This window comes from Sitodiplosis mosellana, unplaced genomic scaffold (assembly GCF_009176505.1).
Source record: "Sitodiplosis mosellana isolate CC-2019 unplaced genomic scaffold, AAFC_SMos_1.0 Smas_scaffold_5777, whole genome shotgun sequence".
Classification (NCBI taxonomy): Eukaryota; Metazoa; Arthropoda; class Insecta; order Diptera; family Cecidomyiidae; genus Sitodiplosis; species Sitodiplosis mosellana.
Window position 1 is genome coordinate 1 of NW_022601019.1, and position 14,040 is coordinate 14,040.

The 14,040-nt window shown below is 34.2% G+C and overlaps 1 long non-coding RNA gene across 1 annotated transcript; it reads left to right on the forward strand.

Annotated features, from left to right (window-relative positions):
• Positions 1-12,064: 12,064 nt before the first annotated feature.
• Positions 12,065-13,459, forward strand: LOC129572959 (uncharacterized). Its single transcript, XR_008688537.1, has 2 exons — positions 12,065-12,478; positions 13,161-13,459. It is a non-coding gene; the product is annotated as an uncharacterized LOC129572959 (long non-coding RNA).
• Positions 13,460-14,040: the final 581 nt, after the last annotated feature.

The following is a 14,040-nucleotide window of genomic DNA, read 5'->3' on the forward strand; positions in this document are numbered from 1 at the left end:
TCTATGTGTATTAACAGTACATGCTTCCTATAAATAAACAAAAATAAAACGAAAATAAAACAACATGCGTTTTTGTCGCTCTGAACATTTTCCGTTTATTTTTATCATAAAACCAAAAACAAAACAAAACAATTTATTTGCGCAACAACAATTTCTACATATGTACTACTCAAATTGAAAAACAAACAAACAAAAATACATATTGATGCTAAAAAATACACACAAAATTTAAGTTGTTCATATTTAGTTGTTCTGTATTTTTTATTTTGTTAGTATTCAACCGTTTATTTTGCAAAGAATGCTTTTTCAGAAGAAAGATCACTATAGAAAAAGATCACTAACAAGTTTCTATCGTTGATTTTACATTTTATAAGGCTTTGTTTTTCAGAATTCACGTTGTACGGTTTTTGATAGCTTCGCTAAAATTTCCGTGTGTCTTTGCTAACCATTTTTAGGGACATCTGACTTTTCGATATTTGATCACTTTCTTATGGGCTCTGATACTTTTTTCTATGTAACTGTTTATGTCGTCGGTAACGCGTGATTTTTTGATTTGAATTCAACACTTTGTCTACTTCGTCGTCCGTCACATTTATTATCTCCTCCCCTATTTGTGTTGCTGTAAGTGTCTGAGGAATCGTCGAATTGGAGATATTCGGATAAGTCTGAGTAAAGTCCGAAGTCTGTAGAACCATTTGTTTCGTTTGAGACAACATCATCACATCCTCTTTGTTCTTTGCGGATGGATAGAGAATAGGCATAATGTGCGTTATCGACATTTTAGCCGTTTGAGCTCACCGAAGGCGAGCAGCTGCGCTGAACACATGTGCAGATTTGCTGCTTGTTGTTAATGATCACCGAATGCAATGACATCTTTCATTGTGCGAAGCTTTTGTATGACAGCTTCTTTCGTTGGCGCAATCGAGCGCCCTAAAAGCTCCTTGAAATCTTCTGAAAAAAAAATTTTTTTTTACTCACATTGTTTTCAATTCATATTATTCAATTGCTATGCTATTTCAACTCACCGTTTAGCTCCTTTAAAGTTCTACCACCCTGGTATAATGACAGAATACTAACAACCAATCTTCTGTTTTCATCGTTGCGGTCGTTGTTCATTTTTGTCTTGTTCATTTTTGTCACGAAATTTCCAATCGTTCTTGAATAATGATGAATAATGCTTGACCATTGTCTCGAACTGACTTTTGCTCTAAATTTACCGGTGTATTCTTCCAACCACTCGAAAAGAACGCTAATATTATGCTCTTCTGTATTCCATAAGCATCACTGTAATCGCTCATGATGATAAATAAAACTTTTTACTTCTGCTCGAATCAGATAAAAATTCAACACTGAATCACATATTTTTTTCCATGACAAAGAATAACTTACGTTTGTGCTTTTTTTGTCATTCTTCTCCTCCTTCTTTTATTCTTTGTCGCATAATAACCTTGAATCGGAATTTCATTGTGAACTTTATTTTGTTTCTTTCAAAAAGTGGTACTTTGATAGGAATGAGTGCCACTCTTGTGACACCCATAGAAAATAATTTGAACTGGCTTGGTTTATTATTTCAAAACGGTATAGTTTATTTCGTTTTCAATACATACAGTTTATTTCGTGTTGTATTCCTTTGAGAATTTTTTTTTCTTTTACCAGAACGGATAGAATTTCTTCAAGATCATCTGATATACTCAGTTTCTGAAAATTCTTCAAATTTTTTTCCATTATTTCATGCTGCCCCTTCCAAATTGCAGATGTGATGACATATCCGTCACTAGAAATATAAAGTTTTCCCTCCAGAAAGGCGTCGAAAAATATTTGCTTTGAAGGTCCCTCTAGGGATGCAATGAACAAATCCCCTACGATCTCTTCATCCTTAGGATTATTCTCGAACTTCAATATATCGAAAAGCTCACCTTTGATGAAAAATTCTACAATAGCTACGTTATTGAATTCAACCATTGCTTGTAATATTTCTCTCATATTTTCAGGTTCAATAATATTTTTTATACATTATTAGCTGTTCTTTCTTCTACATTTGATGAGCAATTGTGTCAACAAGTGAATTATCTTCAAAATCTGAATTCATTCTGAATTTGGTTAATACCAGGGGCTAAGAATCGTACACTCAGTTCGCAGTGCAACTCATTTTAATGAGAGCCACAGCGCTCTGTGCGATACTCTACTCATCTAAAAGAATAATGTGCGCCTCACTCACTCACCAGTCTTCCGCTTCTTCTTCTTTTTCTTCTTTTCGCTATAGCAGATACGAACAAAACGAAGAAGAAGAAGAAGAAAAAGCAGAAATTAATGTATACACGTGCTTTTTTCTCAATGCATGAATTCAGCTCACGAATGTCTTCCTCTGTTATTTTTTGGCAGAAATACTGCGGTAAGAAAAGCACCTCATCGTTTAGCTCAATGAGGATACTTTTAGAGGAAGCATCTCCCTTTTTCCCGAACTTATTTTTGACCATGCGAAAACACTTTATTTCATGATAACCGATGCTTAGCTTCGCAAGACCATGATATGGTTTATTAGGCAGCGCTTCTTTAAGTTTATTTAACACATTCATTTAAGTGAAAATTATACTGAACTGATCCGAACTGTTTTATCGAACGTTTCGAAAACGAATGATAACCATCAGTGTGATTTCTTCAGTTTATATATCTTTTTTCTTTTGAGTTTATCCCATTTGATTTTCAGAAAACAAAGAGAATGTAGTAATTAAATAAAATTGTAGAAGAAAAATACGCACGCCTTCTTGCGTAATTATCTACATTCAACGGCAATTTCAAAACAAGATAGATTGCTTGAGAGTTAAATACATGCATTTACATGCATTTATACTGTATGATTAATCTATTTATTACTGTTTAATGATGACGTTACCGTAGATGGATACTACCTTGCTAGGTTGCTTACTTATTCATGCGCCGATCTACGGGAAGAAGGTTTAATTGAAACGACCGTTCTAATTGAGTTCAATGACGAGACTATTTTAATTGCTTTCATTTATGTTTCGCATGCGCGTGGCTTACCGCCGCTTATGCGCAGACGTATGTGCGTTACAGCGTATGTGCACTACACGTCCCTTCTTAATCTAAATCATCATACCAAATTTTTCTTTCTAACTTAAAACATCCCTAAGTTTGCGCGGTCTTAAGGCTAGTTTTTTCCGAGATTTGTTCTTCACTCTCTTCTTTTTAATGAAAAATTTCCTATGAGGATTTTAGTTTTTTTAAATTTATCATAGATTTCTGCGAAATTTGTTACAATTTCTATTTGAAAAATGTTGATATTTTGTTACAGCTCGTCTGTGTTTATTACATTTGTGTTTCTTGCGAAAAATATTTTCTAATGAAATCACCTAATATATCTTCTTTTTTTTCGTATCATTTTATTTTTCAGTATTTTACGATGCGGTTTTTGTGTATTTTATACCCTTTTCCATTTAGATTTATAACCACATTTGAATCGTCGATGTCGATGACGTCGAAGGGTCCACTAAAGGTGAACTTGAATTTTTCGTAAGGTTCGTTTCGAACTCTTACTTTGTCACCGATTTTCAATTTTATATCGTTTCTGAACCTGTCATGATACATTTTGTTCCTTTCTAAATTACCATGTGTAGGCATTTTTCACTGATTTTTTTTTCATTTAAGGCTCAAATTCAACTATATTGAATGTTTTTTCCACTTAGTCTTTTTACAATAAAGTGATTTTTTTCATTCACACCAACTCATTACAATAACTCGGCGTATGCAAAGTGTTTAATTTCTGCGAATTTGCTGTGTGTGACGATATTGCAATCGAAAAAATGCGTATGTCGAATTTCTTTTCCAATTTTTTCACTTTAGCTTCACTTGCCTTTATTTTTCGATTCAACACAAAATATGCTGCCGCTGTAATGCCGGCTTGAGCGATTCCCATGAACAAAATTGTGTATGCGTTCATTTCGATGTTTTTTTTTGAATGATTTTTGCACTTGGATTAAGTTTCTTTTTATTGTTCACACGAGAATGTTTTTTTTTTAAATATGCGGATTTCGTTTTCCAACTTTTTTTTTCTTTTACACTGTGTTTCTCGTTTTGACTCTCGCCAGAATTGAGTCTCTGACTTGGTCCTTTTTCACTTTTTTCATTAACGATTTCACGAGAAAATAGACCAACATCACTGCCAAGATAAACACAATGGCCCTTAGGCACTTTTCTTGATCGTCGTTCGTCGTTTTCAGTTCATTTTCGGAGATAAGATTGTTGTTGAAAACTCCTTGGGCTTCAACTTTTGTTTCTTTTGACTGACCAAAACCCATGGTAATGTTCACTTTTCGAACCGAACTAATGAATATTCACTTATTTTGTTCTTCTTTTTTTTTGTGCTTGAAAATATTTGTTCAAACTGCACTATGGAATATTTAGTTGTTTTTTCTCTTTTTGCATTTGAGATTTTTCCACAAAATAAACTGGTTCTTTTGCCGTATTAACTTTTTTCAGTCCAAACTCGCCATATACTGTATTTCCTGCCGGACTCGCCATATACTGTATGATTAATCTATTTATTACTGTTTAATGATGACGTTACCGTAGATGGATACTACTTTGCTAGGTTGCTTACTTATTCATGCGCCGATCTACGGGAAGAAGGTTTAATTGAAACGACCGTTCTAATTGAGTTCAATGACGAGACTGTTTTAATTGCTTTCATTTATGTTTCGCATGCGCGTGGCTTACCGCCGCTTATGCGCAGACGTATGTGCGTTACAGCGTATGTGCACTACACATTATAGCATGGGCAGAATTGATTTAATATCGCATTACAAGCATCAAAAACATTCAGTCTGCAAGTTAAAGAGTTACAACAACAATGTCGAATTTCGAGCGAGAAATCTTTGATAGTGAAATTGTGAATTCGGAGAATAATGAAAATGATCGTATGATATTTTTGTTGCAACTCGCTTCGTACCATTTGTTTGGGAAAAACACGTACTTAGAAAAATGCGTATAAAAACCTAGGGGTATTTATGTCAGTTGAATCTATCGAATTTGATCGTTCCATTGCGATTTTGTTACGAATTCGCACATTCTCTGCGAATTCTTTACGAATTGTTCACATTCTCTGCTTTGTCACTGCGAATGACAACTAAGATGGCGCCAGCTGTCAATGTTTGAATTTGAAAAATTCGCGGAATTCATCTTTTCACTTTTTTCACGGTGTTTTTCACTTCACAGAAAAAAAACACAGACAAATATTTCGGATTGAGAAAAAACAAACTGTTTTGATCGGCAGTAGAATTAGCAATGAAAATTGTTTTTCTTGATTCAATCCACGTTAGTATAAACAATAAAATAATGCTTAGATGGAGAGGAGAAGGAGGAGAAAATATAATATATATTCAAACGTATATCGTGTTAGCAGTGTTATGCTAATTAAGGTTAATAATCAGATTCACGGTATTTTAAAGAAGTAATCGATTCAACATGGAAATTTTACGTGTAGAAAATTTTGTAATTGAAAAATGGGAAGTAAATCAAAAGAAAATACGATTTTCTCCAACATGAAACAAAACGAGAAATGACAGTTAATAATCGCTGTGCGTTGTGTCGTTCTCCTGTCTCTTGGAAAATTATATTTCTTCAAAAATTATTATTACATATCATTGAATTAAAATCACTCGTACACTTACAAACAACTCACCCGAATGCACTGTCTTAAATGCGACACTGTATAATTAAAAATTCTATACAATTCTTACCCTTCATTTCAAAGGCAACAACCATAATTTACAGAAAAATACAGCAAAGACACTCCACATAAATGAATTAACTGGCGTATAGTCAATTCCATTGTCGTTGATTGATTTGATAATGACAGCAAAGTCAAAACGGTTTGAACTGTTTGGGATTCGATAATGAACTGATTGAAAACTCCCGCGAGTTAATTTATCATAGAGCCGTTACATACGGTAAACGCGACTGTTGAATGTATGTACACTGCAATCTTCCATCCCATTGATACATAAATTCATAGCACATGGTATTTCAGCATCGGGTTTATATTACTTGTTTTTTACCAGACTGAAACGTATAATCTCGTGGTTTCCGTGAGGTAAATTTATAAAGCCCAAGTACGGTTTGTTCCTGTTTGCACTGGTTAGCAAATCCAAAGCGGTACTCATGTTTTCACTTTTACAACAACAACAAATGAGAAGAACTTTAATATATTTTAGACTGAGGAAAAACGAACTTGATTGTGTTGATTGGTGATAGTTTATGAGGTACTTGTTTCTAGGTGTTAAATTTCTTCGGGGACAATCCTTTGTTATTGTGGACAAGCTCCAAAAACTGATCTACATTTCGTTATTTTCCGCAATTTATCAGTGAAATTACACGTATTTCAATGTTATGGGCCTTGGTAAACTAGAAAATAGTTTCCATTGCTTTAACAAAGCAGCAACAAAAGCTTTGCGCATTACTCGCTGGCTGCTGTTTTGAATAACACAAAGATTGACATTATACATTTCAAGAACAATGTTCATGATTGAAAACAAACTTAATTGTGTTCTTAAATGAAAAGTCGCAATAGTTTGAATAATCACAATTTTCAATATATTTATCAACCAAATTACGAGGTTCCAATTTTCAGAGAAGCGAGTGAGTGTGTGTTTTGATTCTTCCTCTATGTTGTAGCTACGGACGACTACAATCAAAAGAATGAACAAAAGTAAGAAAAGAGGGTACAAGGTACATCGATATGCTCACTCGGTCGGTATGGTGTGTGTATGTTTTCGGTCGCATTCCAAACAAAGCAGATGACGAATGTGATAAAACGAAGATGCATACAAAAGTGCATTTCTCTCTCTCCTCCCAATGTATTTTTTTGCTTCAAAATTTGTCTATTTTAAAGACAGACGATGAGTATACATTCGATCTAATGCTTACCCTCGTCTAACCAAATGAATCGTATCACCTTTATCTGAATATATGTGAGCTGGAAGAAGATAAAAAAAAACGGGAGAAGAAGAAGAAGAAAAGAAAAAAAGACACAAATGTTTGTGTTCCACTCAAAAACCTTCACACACGAAAAAAAACCTTTGAATCAAACAAAGAAATACGTCTAAAATATGACGTTAGTAGATTTCCATCCAATATTCCCATATAATGACAGGAATCCTACTAAACAACACACATACGCATGTACAGTCATTGGCGCATACACAAACGTCAACTCATCTATGACGTTTGTGTATGCGCCAATGACTGTATGTGCGTATATGTGTTGTTTGGTAGGATTCCTGTCAATACATAGGAATATTGGAAGGAAACCTACTAACGGAATATATTAGACGTATTTCTTTATACAATTCGAAGGTTTTTTTCGTGTGTGTTTATTTCATCAAAGAAACCAAAAACGCATACAAATGTAAATGTATTAAAAAAATTTAAAAACACACAATCAAGAAAATTTACGTATAAAAATGAATGAAAAATATGCACGCACAAGAAAAAAAATAGATGAAAAATTTAGAATGAAGAAAAAAAGCATACGTGAGAAAAAATATTAAACTATTGGTTTGTTTAAAACGAGTCTACCATTGATTATTTTAGCCCCCTCCATTTGACATGGTGTTGAACATTTCCAACACCCACCACAATCTGAATCATGTTTACAACCAGCAAACTGAAACGGTATTTCGGTAATGTTATGTGTAGTAAAGCACCAATCGCTCGAATCTTCTCGTGGACCGCAATTACTCCAATAAACACCTGAGATGCAGCCCGAATTAAATTCATTGCAGTCATTTGCTCTACGGCTAATTCTCTCTTCTTTCGCTCGTTCAAAGTGATCTCGTGCCATTTCCGCAGCAACACCACCAGCCGCTGCTGAAATGCTGAAAACTATAGCCCATCCAAGCTGTTTCCCTAGCCAACCAATAATAGCTGATGCAGCTCCTGCTGTAAGAGCGAGTTGTCTTTTCTTTCTCATAACTAATCGTTTATTTTTATTGTTGTTAAATTTATTGAAATCTGGCACAGATCGATGACTTAATGATTTGGTAATATTTGTCGGAGTTTCCAATGTAGTATTAGTCAATGTAGTATTATCAATGTTGATCTGATCGTATGGTTTTAAAAAACGCGATATCTGGTTTTCACCGAATACACTTTCACAAAAATCGGCAAGCGTTTTACGTAATGTAACAATTGTAAATCCTATGGCGACAGGTAAAGCTTTTGATTTTACTGTCATTGATTCCATCATACGATGCAATTTAAGAATGCTATTCAGTTCACTTTGATAAATATGGATTGCATCCAACAAAAACTCTTCAATATTGGTACGCTCCACTTTATTTACTATATTAAATGTGAGCAACCACCTTTTGAATGCGCTTTCACACAATTGCGATTCCACGCGGTCGTTGACGTTTTCCATTTTTTCTTTTTCAAGTTTTGTTTTGTTAGGGCTCTGATTGTAGTAGTGGTTTGCACTGCATACTCTGATGATATCCACAGCCTTCCTAACGTTGGTTGTGTAGGAAAGCCGATATCGACCGCTCGTTGCAAAATAGATACGATTATTTTTCAATTTCGACTGCAGAAACGCACGATAAATTCTCGTTCCACAGCAGCACTTCTCATAAATCAATATTTCATCAGGAGAAAATTCCGGATTCTTCTTCGCATTCCCAGTATTTGTCAATCCGGATTTTTGTTCGTCCTGAATTCGACGCTCGCTGAACTAAACCTCGATGAACTAGGCAATAGTTATCGAGGCTATTGGAAGAAAAACTGTAATTTGCGTGATAAACGCTGTTTAGTTTTTCGGACGAGTTATTCATTATTCCCAAACTCGACTTCTACATTGTACGTTGTGCATCTGAACATTATTGTAATGGGTGTTGGTGGATAATTCTCTTTTATTCCTTTGAAATTATTTATCGTAATCAAATATGATGAGTGCTGCATCACGATACCAAAGCAGTAGATGTAACTTGTCGGTTTCATCCATACCGGTTTTTTGAGGTCAATGACCTGTATGGATAAAAGTGCGAAAAAACATCTGCTCCAATTAAATGCAGAATATTAATTAGCAAAATAATGACCGAAAGCAACAAGTGTAATTATAAATGCATGTGCATGACACAATTATATGTGAAATAATGCGGAAATATGTTCAGAATGAGAGAATGAAAAACAGCTGCTAATGCAATTTACGAACACTGGACTGTATTTCTACATGAAAAAATTATAAATGAGTGGATTTTATTTATTGAATATCGAAGTTTGGTATATTAACATCAACATTGGAGAACATTTACTTAACAAACTTGTTCGCAAAACCGCTCAATGGTTCACACACTCACATTCTACAGATTCGTTTTGTTTAATGAGATGAAAAAATCACTTGAAAAAGCATTCTATTCTTATTCGTATTCAATGAACAAAATTGCAATGTATTGTTGATTCGAAGGAAATTTTTCGTTGTAATAGAAAAAAAGTAGACATTGCGTTTTCGATTTTTTTTTCGTAGTCAGTACAAATTGAAAATTTGATTCGGGCACATGGGAACGAATAAATCAAAACTGAGTGTCGAAATGAAGTTAAGAAGCGGTACCGAGTACAATTTGGAGGTACCGAGTACAATTTGGAGGTGGGTGCACCGACGCAAGAAGGGCAGAACAGCAACAGTAATCTTACGATCGCTCGCGATCGAAGAGCAGAATCCAATCATCACACGGATCAAAGCGAGAGAAGTGTTGCATGTGAACAAAGGAATCAACAGCAATCAATCCGTCGACGAACAAACGAATTTACTGTTCTACCGATAGATTCAATGGAAGAAAACGAACAAGTTCGAAGCACATTTCTTCAACGAGTAATCACAAGGTCTATACATAGACTCGTGCAAATCATCCGTTTGCTATCTACCATTCTAGGTATGATAAGCGGTGTAAATGTTTTGATGGAGTATTTCATGCTGCCACAAGTGCAGGTACACGAGATTACCATCAATGTTGTTTCGCGTCATAGCTGGCTTTACACCTTCATCTTCGGAGAAGACGAACATTATCAAAGCTCAATGTTAGAAATTCCGATTCATCGTTGGTGATAATAGATGTCGTCCAAAAATTTACAAATGTAATAGAAACAAATAAAGAATATAAAAAAAAAACCGGAAAAATTTGGTTTTTTTCCATTTCATTTGTATTTTTCAAATTCCAGGTACTTCGATGAAGTACCTAATAATTTTTCTGTTTTATTTCCGTTCTGATTTTTATGGAATAATTGTATTTTCGATACAGTCTGAGTCCTTGCATGTTGTCGAGGTGGTTGCGATTGTTGTGTTCTCTGTCGTGGTGCTATCTATCGAGGTGGTTGCGATTGTTGTGTTCTCTGTCGTGGTGCTATCGCTTGATGTTCTTGTGGTTCCTTCGGTTGTCGTGTTCTCTGTCGTGGTGCTATGTATCGAGGTGGTTGCGATTGTCGTGTTCTCTGTTGTGGTGCTATCTATCGAGGTGCTTGTGGTTCCTTCGGTAGTTAGAGTCTTCTCTGTTGTTATCGATATGCTTGGAGTTGAACTTATGAAATTTGTTACCATAAACACACAGCCAACAAACAAAACAACAACGACTACCACAGCTATGATGACCACCATTACCTTTTTCCAGAGATGCCATCGTTGTCTCAATTCTTCAAATGTAATATGGATTTCGCACAATGAATTTTCCATTTCTGACTTTTGTTATGAATTTGATTTGAAAATGATTTTTTTACGAGTCTTTGCATACTGAGTTGAAATTGAATTGGAAAAAAAAGTCTTACATAAAAGAATATAAAAGTTGAACTTTTCCATACATATGTATGGTGAAAAAACCTTTTCCTCGTCATTGGATTGTATTGCGGAGATACTACATTGTAGAGATACTACAATAATTCTCTCTCTCTCTCTCTCTCTCTCTCTCTCTCTATCTATATCTCTCGCACTGCAAAAAAAAAATGAGAGAGAATGAAAATGAAAGCAACGACTGTATCGACGACAGCAACAGCATCGACGCACATATGAATGAAAGAACGAAAAAAACAACAACAACAACCTATAATCAACGCACATGCTTGGTCCATGTATTTCTTATGGGAGACGTGTCTGCTTGCGAAAGAATGGAGAGAGAATGAGAAAAGTATGTATGGGAAAAGTATGGTATCTGCGATCATATTGCTCTATTCCCGCCGAAAATGTATTGAAATGTGAAAAAGGTATATTTAGGTTAGCACCAAGGTAAAAACCTAAACAAACGAAGGTTTTATTTTTATTTGTTGACGCATGCAAAAAATTAAAATTTCAAAAATTCACAACTCTTCATGACGTTTTCATTTGGCAATTGATTCAGTTTAATGATTCTTACCCGATTTTCATGAAATTTCAGAAATATGCAGCCAATGCATTGGGATGCAAAGTTAAATAAAAATTAGATAGAAAAAGAGATTATTTATGATCACAAAAGACATATAAATTTTTTTTTCCCGCTTATGTTGAAAAAAAAAAAAAAAACATGTGACACTGAAAACAAAAGAAAAAAAGTCTCTTTTCTTGAAATAACTTACAACTTTTGTTTTTTATTCTTTATTACTAACACATTTGCATTACACGCTTTTTCACTTTAAATTAATCATGCGTTACCCAACTTTTTTTCCATTCGTGAAATGCGAAGAAATATACGCTCGCGATATTATACAGCATGTAGTCGTTTAATGTCGGGTATTGATCGTCAATACGTAACTCCAGCGACCAGTTGTTCACACAATGGATGATATCCTCCCATGCCATCCAATGATTCTTTCGAAACTTTTGCTCCAAAACTTGAACCATCAATATGCCTAACATCATCCCTGTGTTCGAATGGATTGAATTCACCATGGCGTCATATTCTACGTAATGATTGGTTGGGTTAAATGATTGATATCGTTGACCAAGCTCCTCCATGTGTCTTATTATTTGCAACTCAAACAATTTCATGTTTCAGACTGGTTTACACTGTTCACTGTTTAAAAATCAGTTTTGTTCTAAATTTTAAAAAACACAAATCTGAATAAGAATGACCAGATAAGCAATGGTTTCAGTTTTGTTCTCCCAACTTATCATAATAGGCCACTACTTAGTGTTGAGCAATGCATGGCTTATGCTATGCTTATAAATGACAGATGTTTGTTGATAAGTTTATTGACCAATTCGAGAAAGAAGGCGAAAATTAATGTACGATAATGAATAATTATTATGTCCTCAATATGTTTCCAATTTTTTAATTATAAATTTCATTTAATTGCCAATTTGAGTGTTTTGTTGACGCGAAATGTTATCGATGATTTCTTTATAATATAAATTCACTGCAGCTGTGAAAATTTGATAAAGAAAAAAATGATAAATCCAACCGATTTGCTTCTGAGATTTCATTTCTATTTTAGTTTAAAAGTTTACGTCGAAAAGCAATAGTGTTAAAAACAAAAATGAAAATTTCAATTGCCTCTCTTGTTATTTTTTTTACTGTTTTGTGTTTGAACGTTATGGCGTTAAATCCAGAACGATCAATAACCATTAATATAGAACTGGAAGAGATGCAAAGATTAGCTGAAGTATTGGTTGAAAGTTATTTAGCAAATAACTTGAGACAAGATATTTCTCGTCGCTTTCTAATATTATCGACTTTGAAAAAAATCTCTTCGAGTTCTGTTCAATACGTTGCACTCATGATATCTTTAGTGGGTGCTAACCTTTTAACTAAAATGTTTGAGCAAAAAGTGAATTTCGAACCATATATAATAATAAGTGAAAATAAAACAAGTCCTCTCAATAGTGAAAAATGTGGTCATGATTTCGGTTGTGATTACAATGTTTGTTGGAGAACATGCAGTGAAAAGGGCAATCAACCAGAAATGGACACATGGTGCTATACATCTCCAACGCCAGAGAAGCGCAAATATAAAGAATGCATGGGCCCGACAGATTGCTCACCATGCTGGGATTGCATTGACATGTGTCACAAATAAAAAGATATAGGTTTGAAAATTAAAAAAGATTTATTTTTTTTTCATTTTTTTTTAAATTCATTTTCTTTTGCGCTTAGTTTAATGCATGGTAGAGGGGAGGAATCATTGTCCAGCAAATGGGAGAGGTGTCATCAGCAATGAATAGTCCAGATCATCGAATTCTGGTGAATAAAAGCATACAAAAAAAATTTAGTATATATTATGATGATATCATCGCCCTCAGTAATTTTTAATATCCATGCCCTCGAAATAGAATAAATGATATAAAAATAAATGAATAATAATATACCCATTTGCAAAGAATAAAATGAACAAATGTATTTCTCGGTTGAAATTCTTTTTAATACGAATGTTCATTAAATATTTATATAGAAAAAACAAAAAAAATACTTACCCTCCTTCTTTCTGCTTTCCACCGAAGTAAAGATAGATGTGGTGACCCTTTTGAATTAATGAGTTTAGTTCTTCCAAATTTTCCTCATTAATTTTCCGCCAGAAATATTGGGGTAGAAAAACAATCTGGTCCACAAGCTCAACCAGAATGGATTTATGTGTACCTTCAGTCTTCTTTCCATACTTATTTTTCACGCTTCTTAAGGCTTGAATCTCATGATGCCCTTGATTAAGTTTAGCAAAACCCAGATATGGTTTGCTTGGTTCTTGAATTTTTTTTAATGCTTCCATGTTGATTACTCACTGTTTGAAAACAAACTGATGATTTGAATTTCAAAAACGCACTACTTATATATTACATATCCATGATTTGACGATGAATGTACATCAGTCTTGTATACATCATATTCTTCGACATTGTGTAAGTATTTATACAACCAACCATGTTCGGATTTGAGATTCACAGTGATTTCATGCACTTCAATGTATGGTTGCAAAAAAAAATCAAACAGCACATTGACTCCACCAATTATTCCCAAAATTGTAGGCAACAAACGAATGGCATGCAACAACCCAAAAGCAGTTTGTCTGATTATGTTA